This window comes from Cygnus olor, chromosome 1 (assembly GCF_009769625.2).
Source record: "Cygnus olor isolate bCygOlo1 chromosome 1, bCygOlo1.pri.v2, whole genome shotgun sequence".
NCBI classification, from domain to species: domain Eukaryota; kingdom Metazoa; phylum Chordata; class Aves; order Anseriformes; family Anatidae; genus Cygnus; species Cygnus olor.
In genome coordinates this window covers 53,247,010-53,260,639 of record NC_049169.1, presented here as the reverse complement: position 1 = coordinate 53,260,639, position 13,630 = coordinate 53,247,010, and the positions used below count along the sequence as shown (strand labels likewise).

At 41.2% G+C, this 13,630-nt stretch overlaps 1 long non-coding RNA gene across 1 annotated transcript in view; it reads left to right on the top strand.

The window, feature by feature from the left end:
- Positions 1 to 13,234, top strand: part of LOC121077987 — a 61,023-nt gene extending 47,789 nt beyond the window's left edge. Inside the window, exon 3 of the long non-coding RNA XR_005824416.1 lies at positions 13,151 to 13,234. This is a non-coding gene — a long non-coding RNA (uncharacterized LOC121077987). The remainder of the gene's footprint in view (positions 1 to 13,150) is intronic.
- The last annotated feature ends 396 nt before the right edge of the window (positions 13,235 to 13,630 follow it).

Here is a 13,630-nt window from a genome sequence, read left to right as displayed (position 1 = left end):
AAAGTCTTCAAAATACCATGTTGGAAGCAAATTTTTTTTTTTGGGGGGGGGGGTGTAGTTGGTTTATTTATTTATTTATTTATTTAATTTTTACTTAAGGAGTATGTATGTCTGTATGTGCCCGTGAGACTGAAAGCTCAATAGCTGGAGTTCATAAACAATTTTAAAATCAAAATATTGAGAAAAAGTGTAAGAACATATTAGCTCCTTTGTCATTCTGCATGTACATTCAAATAGGCTTTCTATACTGTAAAATGCAAAACTGGATATTAATTACCCATTATCAGAATATCTTGCCTGTGGGATTTTATTCTGTGTCCAATTATGATGATTAAATACTGGTAGTATAAAATATAAACATTCTATTTTTCCTTTCAAGGTCAATACATCAAACACATCAAACATTTCTAGATATACTATTGTCTTAAGCAAGTGAGAGAGAAGACAATTTGTCCCTATGGTGAAATGATAGTGTTTAGGTGTATTTGAACCTCTAGGCTGAAAAGGAATAAAAATAACAGCTTTGAATGGCAGAAAATAAGAGAAACAATCAAAAATCAAGTGATTATGGCTAAGAACTTATTTCCCAGGTTGGTGAGAAAGCAGTAACAAAATGACACCTTCCAGGAAGCTTAAAATTGCAAAAGAATTGTGGACAGAGTAAAAAAAAAATAGTGAATGTTAGTTTTAACATTCTGTGCTTCAAAATAAATTCATTTTACAATGCTTCTTTAATAACTCTGTTGGCTTCACATCATGCAACTGTTTAATGAGTGATAATTTCCATACTGTTCCTTACTGCAATACAGTTATCAGCCTGTAACAAAGAGCTATGGAGAAGAAAATTAAAGTCACAGAAAGCCAAATAACATACATGTTTTTTGAAGTACAATATTAGGAAAAAATATATATATGTTGACATATAGGTTATATTAGTAGGTGTCATACCCTCCTTTTTCTTTCTTCCTTTCTTCCTTCCTTTCTTTCTTTCTTCCTTTCTTTCTTTCTTTCTTTCTTTCTTTCTTTCTTTCTTTCTTTCTTTCTTTTTCTTTCTCTTTCTTTTTTTCTTTTTCTTTCCTTCTTTCTTTCTTTCTTTCTTTCTTTCTTTCTTTCTTTCTTTCTCTCTTTCTCTCTTTCTCTCTTTCTCTCTTTCTCTCTTTCTCTTTCTTCCTTTCTTTTTCTTCCTTTCTTATCCTTCCTTCCTTCCTTCCTTCCTCCCTTCCTTTCTTCCTTCCTCCCTCCCTACCTCCCTCCCTTACTTCCTTCCTCCCTCCCTCCTCCCTCCCTCCCTCCCTCCTCCCTCCCTCCCTTCTTCCCTCCCTTCCTTGTTTTTTTTTCCTTTTTACTACCTCATTTAAATTAAAACAAGAAAATAAAACAAAAGCTTAATAGCAAATAGACCAGCAGGTCTATTCCAGAGATCTGTGTGTGCTTAAAATGATCTTAGAAACTGGTAAATTGCTGCAATCTTTGCTTTCTTGAAATCCATTGAAAGAAACTCAAAGTGAGGTCCTCACGTAGCCTGGAATATTTCCATTGGCTTTTTATCTTTATTCTATGAACAATGTGAACAATTACCTGTTATGAATCCAGGACATCAGTTGTTTAGTGTGCTTTCATGGTGAATTGCATAATTATTTCATTTCTTCCCACCAAAACTATGTATACATATGTACATATGAAGGTGTGCATGGCTGTCACAGCTAGTTGGAAGGAATTCAGGTATCTAAGCAAAGCGCATCTTCTCTTTGTGTGAATTTTCTCTTTTTTCTTCTAACAGACAAAGGCATATCTTCAATAAATGTGAATGTGAATGAATAATTGAATTTTCTTCCTTTTATTCTGCTCATATTTCCAGAATTTTCTATGAGATAAAAAGCTACGTTCAAACTCCTATTTTCTTAAAATAAAAGACAACATGGACAACAGTAGCAAATATGTGTTAGTGGGTAGAGTGTAATGCACAGATGATAAGTATCAAAAAGGATATAGGGTGGGTATTACTGCTTCTTTTTTCTGTCCCCAGGATTGTGTATATTAAACTTACGTTTTTGTCTTAAATATTCTCTTCTGCCAGGGAACTGATTAAAAAAAAAAAACACGTTTGTGACTACATGGTGATATTTTACTAGTGTTTTAACCAATTCATCAATTATATTTTAATATTTGTTATAAATTTGTTTCTCATAATTGTGAACAATTAATAATTAATATTAAGTTAATATCAAACATCATTTATTTGTTTGAACAATGCAAATTTTTCCTTCAAAAGAAAACATAAGAACAGATGGGGAGAAGAAGTTAAGAATTATTATTGACAAGAGTCCAAGCTTTTGAATTTTCTGTGTTATTCACCTGTGATTTTTCGTCTCTAATAACAAGGATGCAATATTACTATGGAGACTAAATATCTTTGCAATTAATCTGCTTTCCTCAGAAATTTAGACTCTATACATTTTACCCACTGAAGAGTGAAACTGGGAAGTGAAGATAGTGCAGTATAGATCAAAAAAATAATGGGGAAAAAATTATTCTCTTTGTCCTGTGGTATCCCTCGAAGCATGCGTGCTCATTGTAAAGCAAGACAAATCAGGGAGAAAAAAAAAAAAAAAGAAAAAGGAAAGGAAAATGAAAAGTAAAAAACTGGCCTCAGGCAGCCTTATGATTTATATAGGTTTTATGTATGGCTATATTTTGTTCCGTTCAGTGAAAGATAAAGAGAGTACAAAGCACTAGGTATTTCAGTTGGTTGTTCTTTGTGCGATTGCTCCCCACCACCATTCTCCCCTCAAGAGAAAGGAGCAAAGGCTGGACTTGTGGAGGTATAACTCCAGATAAGAGACACTGAAGACTATTCTGAAGAGAAATTTGAACAGAATTATTCTGAAGAGTGCTCAATGCTACTTTTTCCATAAGAAATTCTAGTACAAAGATGAGGAAAAAATCTTCCTCTTTGTACACAGAGAAGTCACAGTCTGTTTGATCATTGCTATGCCAGTGCTCAAAAATCACCAGAAAAATTTTAAACTGACAGCTACACAATTTAACATACAATATTTTTTTGACTGATGGGATTTGATCATTCAAAACTGAATCTTTTTCTTACAGGATGAGTGATATGATGAGAAAAAATAAAATAAAATATGGAAACCAGTTTGCTGTCATAGTCTCTCGATCCCTCTATTTAAGGTGTTAAGAAAAATACCACCTTGATAAAGCTCATTAAAAAATACAGGCAGAAGGGAAGGACAACACAAGTCACGAGGTCACACGCTATTTTCTTCACTGGGGTCACAGTTGTGCCAATAGCTACCCTTGTTTCATTACTACAGCAGATAAAAGAGCTGGAAAGAAATCTTTTTCCTTGTCTAGAGACAAGGTTATCTGAAGACTTTTGCTTGCTTGTGTGTACCTCTAAGGTTTTATGAAGCTTAAATTACCATGTAGAAAATATCAAACTAAAATCTAACTTCTTTTTCTGCTGTTCATTATACGACTATCTAAGGAAGTAATTTGGCCCAGAAGCTTTCACCCAGCTCTTTCAAAACAGGATGCTTGGCAAACCTCCGTAAAGGGAACAATGTAAGATAGTACCCACTCTGTTCAGGGAAAAAAGATGTAATGGTATAATAACTGGAATAACAGTTTCTGCTTGGGCACCAATGGAAAATACTATTAATTCTGACTAGATAAAAGATGCAAGAAGTCTTTTCCCTTCACACTTTCTTTTTATCTTCTGAATCTATCACTCCTGAAAGCTAGCAGTCCTGCAGAGTTAGATCCAATAGTTTTGTCTATGAGCCTATTTTTCAGCAACTGAGAGCTGTTTGGAGAGAAGGACATAATCCAAATCAGTAGCATCCTGAATGGGAGCTGATTTTATCAAGGGATCAAATTGGTTCCAAGCAACATAAGCTACAAGCAGGAACAGCAAACTCCCTATATCTTGATGGTTGCTATAATTCAAAACAAAGATAGACTGCAAAAATTCAGAATAGCATATAGGAAAACAGAGGTTCTCTCTACATAACTACTTAACTCTCTGCAAAACTGATAGGGTCACCTTAGAAAATCAGACAGAAAATGGATAATAAACTGATTTTTGATAAAATGGAGATGTGATTATGGACAGAAAGGGGAAAAACAGCCTGTAAACCTATATGCAGTTCACTTGCCTTGCAGTAAAACCAGCCATTTCCTGCTAGATAAATTTTCAGGACCTGTACTAGCACTAAACCATTCCCAAAGCCAATAGAGCTCTCTCTACTTGTTGCACTTGTCCTGGATGGGTCTGATTAGCAGTGTTAAGTAGCACAGAATAAGATAAAAAGAGACAGAAGAAAGGATGGCCAATAGTAGTTTGGGAATTTTGTTTATTTATTTATTGAGGAGGATGTGATATGAGATGAGATGTTCTGGAAGAAAAGCAATGCAGTCTTTCTAAAGAAAATCAAAACAATACTTTGTGCACTTTCTTAAAAGAGCAGCAAAGAATTATTCTAAGAAAACAGAATAGAATGGGATAGAACAGAAGCAGCTGGCCAGTTCTCCCACATGAGCAACCTGAAAAAGGTCTAAGTTGGTGTACTAACTTGCTGCTTTTCTTAAGTTTGAAGGTTCAAATCTATTATAGAATGGAATTATAGAGAATTATATAAATGGAAAGTCTTTGAGCTGCAGCTAGAAAGACTAAAAAAGTAGTCAGGGAATATTGAAGAAAATTTTAGTTACTGACTAGCTTAGAAAAGGAAAGAGTAAAGTTTTGTAGTGGTTTAGACTAATGAAGGAAAATAAAGGTAGAATATATATCCTCAGCTGATCGATCAATCAATCCTGCTCTCTATATCCATATATATATATATACACACACACACCCCAGCTATATGTTTTCAGCTGAAAGAACAAGTGGTAAAGAGGCTGCTAGTTTGCAAGGAATGGTTCAAACGTTAGTTTTATCTTAAACACTTGTGATGTCCCAACTTTGAAGTGAAAACACCTGCAATAAATAAACCATGTTCTGTGTCCAATTACTGCAGAAACATAAGGTAGGCACACAGTACTTTGACATTAATTTTCACAGCTTAGATTTCTCAAAAAAAGAAAAAAAAGAAAAAAAAAGAAAAGAAAAAGAGAGAGAGAGAATTCTTTAATGTCTACATATACATGGAAGGGAAGCTGAAACAGGGAATGCAATGTGAGCTTGCCCAGGATTTCACCCCTGTGAGGTGATTTGTAATGTTATCCTCACTATACCAACACTTTTTTATTTTGTGGTTGTCCCAGATCTTGCATTATCAAGTCACAACAACTTTCATCTGCCTGGCTCATAAAGAGTCTGCTTGATATATTAAGATGTCACCCAGTTTGGAGACCCATGCCTGTGCTGTCTTTTTTGTTTTGTTTTGTTTTGTTTTGTTTTGTTTTAAATAGAATGTTGTTATCATTGAATTGAAACATCAGCCAAAATATATGTATGGAACAGCCAGTTTTATGGAGGTTGGAATTGAGGTGATTAACAACTTTATATAACCCTATGCTAAGAAACTAATAAATGTTTAAATTGACCTTGACTGAAAGATCAGAGTGGCACCAGCATCTCATCATGATGTTAATACCATGAAAAATATTAAAAAGCAACCACAACAACAACAACACAAAGTTGTGGATGGAGCTACTTTAAAACAAATGAGTACAGGAGGTCAGCTAGGACCAGACCCAGATATGCTGGTCTGAGCTAACTCTGACTTCTGTGGTTGGTGCTGAGAGACCTAACACATTGAAAATGCTAACGAAGCCCCACAGTAAGGGAATTCACAGCCTAAAGATCACTGTGGTGTTTATGCAATACCTGTACACTTTGATGGTTAGCAGCCATAGGTATATATATGAACAAATGAGCTGCTCTTGTGTGGGTGACAATGTAACACCTTTCAGTTTCTGTTAACATACCATATAGCAGCTCTCAATCTCTTCCTACTGCCTTTTCTGCTTCAGTAGACAATGTTTATGAAAAATTTCTACCTTTTGGATTACTGCTATTCAGTCTTTAGTCCTTTGCCTCATCAGCTTTTTCTGAAAGAAAAAAAAAAAAAAAAAAAAAAGAAAAAGATTAAAGAAAGAGAGAGTGGCTGACCTCTGTATTAAGCTTTCTTCTTTCCATGCAGTTCCTAGCTAATTATGGGACACTGGAGCCAAACACTGCCACATAAATGTTCATTCCTCTAAAAAATCACTTGTATCCACACTGAAACTAATGCTACAGACCCAGATTCTTTGAAGTACCCCCCTTAGATGTACTTATTTACTGTTATGTTGCCTTGCTCCTGTTTTGGGGTCCAAGATGCCCCATTGTTAACAACAACTAAGTATTCGTGGTCAATTCTGATCTGAAATGAACCACTTTGCTGGAAAAATCTGCCATAGAAGGAAGAACATGTCTGTTAGGGGCTGCATTCTACAACAGGTATTGATGTAGATCAGTTCATGTATTGATGTAAACACAGCTCATCTGTGCTGATGATCTTAGAACCAAGTCTTATTCCCTGGGATGCACAAGTAAGATGGTACATATGTTTTGTTTGGAATGAGCTTCTAACACAAATATATATATATATATATATATGTACAGATCTGTACTTATATATATATATATGTAGGTACAGATAAAAACTTAATTAAATGCCTAACACCTATACTGGGATCCATCAACAGCAAAATGGAGAACTGTGCTTAATTGCAATGTGAGTGGTCGGCATGAGAGAGACAGACTGGAGGAAATCCTGTAGTGAAACTAGACACTTGCGTTTATTTAAGAGCCAAGCAGTTCAGAGCTTTTATTCTACTTGCTTATTTCACATGCTCACCTGCCTTCTCCCCTTACTTCCCCCTATTGTTAGGTTCACTGCTTCTTGACTTCCCACCAGGAAGATCGCTGCTAGTCTGGGAACTTTGGACAGACAGTAATTTTGGTTCTTGCTGTGCTGCTTCTTGCCATTCTCAGTCTGAAGCGTTATTGGCCACAGTCCCCAAGTATCCTCTAGTGCTCATCTCCACACATCTCCCTCACCTCTAAGATCTTGCCCACTTCCAGGATCTTTTATCCAGCCAGGATTTTCTTTCCAAATTCCATTTCTCTTTCTGAGACTAATTCTTTCCATGAACCCTTCTTTACAGCCTTCCCTTATTTCCAGTGCCCTGATTCTCCAGTTTTCCAAATCTGAATAGTCTATGTACAGAAGCATAATGGACAGTCACTGTCCTAACTGGTGGTTCTGTCTCATGTCTCATGTGTTGGAGGATTCAAGACATTCAGGTTTAGTCCAGATGTTATTAAAATTTACAAACAGACAGTAAAATTTGCAGATAACAAATAACAGGCTTCTATTCAAGGGGTCAGCTTTGGTTTCAGACTTTCTCCCCTTCCTCCCAATTATCTGCTGTCTGTCAACACTCACAGTTTAAGTTAGTTTTTTCACCTATGACAAATGTTGATGTCATGAACTCTTCTGCATGACAGCAGTCTCCGCAGGTTGTTTTAGAGATTTACAGTCAATCCAGTCCTCCTGGTGTTCCTCACTGGAGTCCAGCTCACCTGCTCATCATTTCAGATGTGTTGAATTCAAGAGTGGGATTCAGTCGGAAATCAAGACTAAACACAGATGTCAACAAATGAGCTAGAAGTCACATTACAAGCAAAGGGGATCAATATAGGCATTCAATAGATTAAATGGAACCTAAAGAATCATTTAGCTGATCAACTATCAGACACCTATTGATTGCTCTGAAAATCAACTCATTGCATTATTTTTTTCTAAGTGTCTCTCTCTGAGCTGCTGGTAAGGGCTGGTCAGAAGGGCATGGCGCAGCAGTTTGCGCGGCAGTTTGCGCGGCAGTTTGCGCAGGCAGGGCGAGCAGGGAGGGCCCCTTGCTGGTCTTTTGCAGCGGTCTTTCCCTTCGGTACCTGTAACCTGCCTGCGAGGAACCTGGCCATGGTATCAACCAGGCAGAAAACCATGGCCTCCGCATCTCTTGCGGCCTCTCCAGCCGCTGTCACCGATGTGGCTACTCAGACGGAGGGCTCGGGGAAACACACAGCCATCCAGGTCTTGGGCTGCAGGGTGTGCCCGAGTCTTCTGTCAGTATCCGACAGCAGCAGCGAGAAGTATGCCTGTGGGAGGTGTGCCCAGGTTGAAGAGCTGCTCAGCCAGGTAGCGGAGCTTCGGGAGGAGGTGAGCAGGCTCAGAAGCATCAGGGAGTCAGAGAGAGAAATTGACTGGTGGAGGTGTACTCTGCCCTCTCTGAGACAGACTCACAAGCCTGCCATAGCACAAATGTCTCCTGCTATGCAGAAGACAAAAGTTCCCTCATCCCGACAGGCAGCAGGATTGGACCTAAGCCAAGGCGGGGAATGGAGGCAGGTTCCTGTTCGGCGGGGTAGGCAAGCCCTGTCCCTGTCCACCTCACCTTCCCATCTACCCTTATATAACAGGTACGAAGCTCTAGAACATGACAACCAGAACAACGAAGCAGGCGAAAGCCCGTCCTGGTTGGTGAGGATGCCTAAGGCAAGGTCCCCTACCCCCCACATTGCTACATCAGCTCTCAAAAAAGAAAGAAGGGTTATTGTCATGGGGGACTCCCTTTTGAAAGGGACAGAGGGCCCAATATGCCAACCAGACCCTACCCACAGGGAAGTCTGTTGCCTCCCTGGGGCTTGGGTGAGAGACTTCGCTAAGAAAGTCAAGCGCCTGGTACAGCCCACCGACTACTACCCCCTACTGGTCTTTCAGGCTGGTAATGACGAGGTAGCAATGAGAAGTCTGAGAGTGATCAAAAGGGACTTTAGGGCTTTGGGGCGACTACTTAAAGGATCAGGGGCACAGGTTGTGTTTGCCTCTGTCCTTCGGATAGGAGGGATCGATGCTGACAAGCAGACTTGTCACATTAACACGTGGCTTCGGGACTGGTGCAACCGGCAGAATTTTTGTTTTTTTGATCACGGGAAGGTCTATGCGACCCTGGGCCTGCTGGCACCAGATGGGATGCGCCTCTCTCAGAGAGGGGTGAGGATTTTTGCTCAGGAGTTGGCTGGGCTGATAGATAGGACTTTAAACTAGAGTCAAAGGGGGAAGGGGATAGAACCAGGCGCGCCGGTGACGAGCTAAGGGATGGTGTGCTAGAATCAGAGGGACTGTGTCCTAGTGAGGCCCTTCGGTCGGATACACAAGGTGCTGTGTGTAGGGAGGCGCATTTGAAGCGCTTCTACACAAACACACGCAGTATGAGGAATAAAATGGATGAGCTGGAAGTCTTGGCCCAGTCCCACAGCTACGACATCATCAGCATAAGCGAAACCAGGTGGGATGAGTCCTGTGGCTGGTGCGTTGCAATAGATGGTTACAGGCTCTTCAAGAGGGACAGGCAGGGTAGGCGAGGTGATGGGGTGGCGATGTATGTGAAGAATGGGCTGGACTGTGTGGAACTTTAAGTTGGCGACGGCAAAGTTGAGAGCCTCTGGGTAAGGATTAAGGGACGAACAAATAAAGGGGATGTCGTTGTGAGAGTCTATTACAGACCACCTGGCCAGGACGACAACGCTGATGAATTATTCTTTGCAGAACTAAGAGATGCCTCGAGATCGGCTCCCCTCATCCTAATGGGGGATTTCAACTTGCCAGACGTCAACTGGGATCACCACATGGCTGACACGAGCAAGTCCAGGAGGTTCATAAAGCACCTAGATGATAACTTCTTGGTGCAGGTGCTAAGGGAGCCAACTAGGAAAGGCGCCCTCCTAGATCTGTTGCTGGAGAACAGAGAGGGTCTTGTGGGAGACGTGGCAATTGGCGGCCGTCTCGGTCATAGTGACCATGAAGTGGTTGAGTTTAGAATTTATGGTGACAGAAGGAAAACTGCCACCAAAACTTCAGCCCTGGATGTGGGAAAAGCAGACTTCAGGCTGCTCAGGGAATTAGTCAGCAAGGTCCCCCGGGAAACCACTTTTGAAGGCATTGGTGTCCATCAGTGCTGGTCCATCTTTAAGCACTGCCTCCTAAAAGCTCAAGATCAGGTGATTCCAAAATATCGGAAGTCAGGCAAGCGGGGCAGAAGGCCGGCCTGGCTGACCAGGGATCTTCTACTGGAGCTAAGGCGAAAAAAGAAAGTGTACGGCTGCTGGAAGGAGGGTCAGGCAACGATGAAGGAATATAGGGATGCTGTTCGTGTTTGTAGGGAGAAAATTCGTGTGGCCAAAGCCCAACTAGAGTTGAAGCTGGCCATGTCTGTGGGAGACAATAAAAAAGGTTTTTTTAGATATGTGAACAGAAAAAAGAGAACCAAAGAAAACATAGGTCTGCTACTTGATGGGGAAGGTCTCCTCACAGACAATGACATATGCAAAGCAGAGACGTTTAATGCCTTCTTCGCCTCTGTCTTCAACACTGATGATGGGCTTCGGGACCCAGGGTACCCTGAGCTGGAGGACCATGACGGTGGGAATGACAAACTCCCAACCGACCCTGAACGTGTGCAGGATTTGCTGCTCCACCTGGATCCATACAAGTCCATGGGTCCGGATGGGATTCATCCCAGGGTGCTTAAAGAGCTGGCTGACGTCATCACGGGACCTCTCTCAATGATTTTTCAACGATCTTGGGAATCTGGTGAAGTCACATTGGACTGGAAGCTGGCAAATGTTGCGCCAATTTTCAAGAAGGGTAAGAAAGAAGACCCTAGCAATTACAGGCCTGTCAGTCTCACGTCAGTGCCTGGTAAAATTATGGAGAGGATGATCCCTGAAGTTACTGAAGCGCACCTGGGGGACAATGCAGTCATTGGTCCCAGCCAGCATGGGTTCATGAGGGGTAGGTCCTGCCTAACAAATTTATTTCCTTTTATGATAAGATCACCCATCTAGTCGATCAAGGGAAACCAGCTGATGTGATCTTTTTGGACTTCAGCAAAGCTTTTGACACGGTTTCCCATAGGATCCTACTGGACAAAATGTCCAGCATACAGCTAAACAAAAACATCATACGATGGGTGAGCAATTGGCTGACGGTCAGGGCTCAAAGGGTTGTGGTAAATGGGGCCACATCTGGCTGGCGGGTGGTCACTAGTGGGGTCCCTCAAGGCTCCATTTTAGGGCCAGTCCTCTTCAATGTTTTTATAAATGATTTGGATGTAGGACTAGAAGGTGTTCTGAGCAAATTTGCCGACAACACTAAACTCGGAGGAGTTGTGGACTCGGATGAGGGTGGAAAGGCCTTGCAGAGAGATCTGGACAGATTGGAGAGCTGGGCGATCACCAACCACATGAAGTTTAACAAAAGCAAGTGCCAGGTCCTGCACCTGGGACGGGGCAACCCTGGCTATACGTACAGACTGGGTGATGAGACGCTGGAGAGCAGCCCCGCAGAGAGGGATCTGGGGGTTGTGGTTGACAGCAAGTTGAATATGAGCCAGCAGTGTGCCCTGGCAGCCAGGAGGGCCGACCGTGTCCTGGGGTGCATCAAGCACGGTGTTGATAGTCGGTCGAGGAAAGTGATTGTCCCCCTCTACTCTGCGCTGGTGCGGCCTCACCTTGAGTTCTGTGTGCAGTTCTGGGCATTCTGGGCACCACAGTACAAAAAGGACATTAAACTGTTGGAGAGTGTCCAGAGGAGGGCGACGAAGATGGTGAAGGGCCTAGAGGGTAAGACGTATGAGGAGCGGCTGAGGTCACTGGGCCTGTTCAGCCTGGAGAAGAGGAGGCTGAGGGGGGACCTCATCACAGTCTACAACTTCCTCACGAGAGGGAGTGGAGAGGCAGATTACCTCTTCTCTGTTATCACCAGTGACAGGACCTGTGGGAACGGTGTCAAGCTGAGGCACGGGAAGTTTAGGCTGGACATCAGGAAGAGGTTCTTCACCGAGAGGGTGGTCGCACACTGGAACAGGCTCCCCAGTGAAGTAGTCACTGCACCAAGCCTGTCTGAATTTAAGAAGAGATTGGTCTGTGCACTTAGTCACATGGTCTAAACTTTTGGGCAGACCTGTGCGGTGCCAGGAGTTGGACTTGATGATCCTTATGGGTCCCTTCCAACTCGGGATATTCTATGATTCTATGATTCTATGATAAGTGACCCAAAGCTTTTTCCACAGTAGCACCATTGTCATGCTTCCCTAATCATATCCTCCAGAGTCTCTTTAGGAGGTAATGATCACATACATTTATTGTCACTTCTCACTAGTCAAAACTGCACTCTAATTTCTGCTCTAATCTAAGCATTTCTGTGTATCCCAACACCTTATTATCTGCTCTCCTGTTTTTCATCTTAAATGTATTCCTCTCCCTTCCTCAGTTCTTTGCAGCATTTTTCTGATGTAGAATGGTCATTTCTTCTAAACTGACCTCCAACACAAAACATTTGGGAAGTTGGTATAAAAACTAGTATCTTCACGGTCCAGTCAAAGGAAAAGAGAATGCACAAGATGAACGTGCCATCTACCTTGGCAAGTTTGGATGTTCTGTAACACAGAACCTCCACATAACTCTCTCTGTGGTGGCTAAATCAGTTGGGATTTGGATATAATCCATGGTGTAAGACAGCTCTGAGAAAGCCATCTTGCCAGAAGCAATGTACTTATAATGTATTCTAGGGCAAGAACAATTACAAAAATCCCCCCAGTCTAAATACAGCCAGAAAGTATAGATCTTGAAAGGTTAGTTGTGGTTCAGCCCACAGTGTTATCCTGGTACGTATAGCAGAATCTGTACCACTATGGGGAAAATGGCTGAGGTTTTACTGAAGACTTTAAAGACAACTTCCACTCTACCTGTTTTGCTGCTGTGCTCTGGGACTCACCCTGAATTAATAAGAACAGATGCATTACCTGTATTGCAAGTGTTAATATATTCTATTTATCAGCCAGCTAATATGAAACCTGACCTTCTTTTTGTCACCAGGAGCTGATCACCTGAAGCCCTGTTCTAAGATTTCTCCTCTCAAGCAAAGTTATTTCCATTCTTGACTATCACTGATTTTCCCTTTATAGCCCTACTGGAAATTTCACCTCTCCTTCAAAATGTTGTGTGTCTTCTCATCTGTATCCAAATCTGCTCTCATTTCTTCATCTGCTCTTTCTATGCTTGCCTTGTCTTTCCTTGTAGCTCAAATATCTTTTGTTTGGAGCAACTATACAGAAGATGTTCTTCAGGAGCCTACCTTACGGATGTTGTTTCAATGGGTAAAAAAGGTATTTTGCAAGGTATTTTCTGATATGGTCTAAAATATCATATCCTTCTAGCAAAACTTAGAAAAGAATACTACTAGTAAGTGACAGTTTTTTACCTGCCTGTTTGGCAACATTACTGTTCAGTGACGGATCCAGATGCAGAACTTTACCATCACAAACTCAAACTTGATGTTTGACACCAAAGATCACAAACAAATGTTGACAACCTTAAACTTCAGTGAAATATCTTTTAAACTAAGGATTTAGCCGTACTAAATAACAAATTCAGACCTTAACTGTTTGTACATCTAAAAATGTTTATGCTGGACTGTTCTTTTTTTGTGTTAACGTACATACTAGTTGGCATATGCAGAGTATATTTGAACAGGAAGTTGACTTACAAATGTTTTTAATT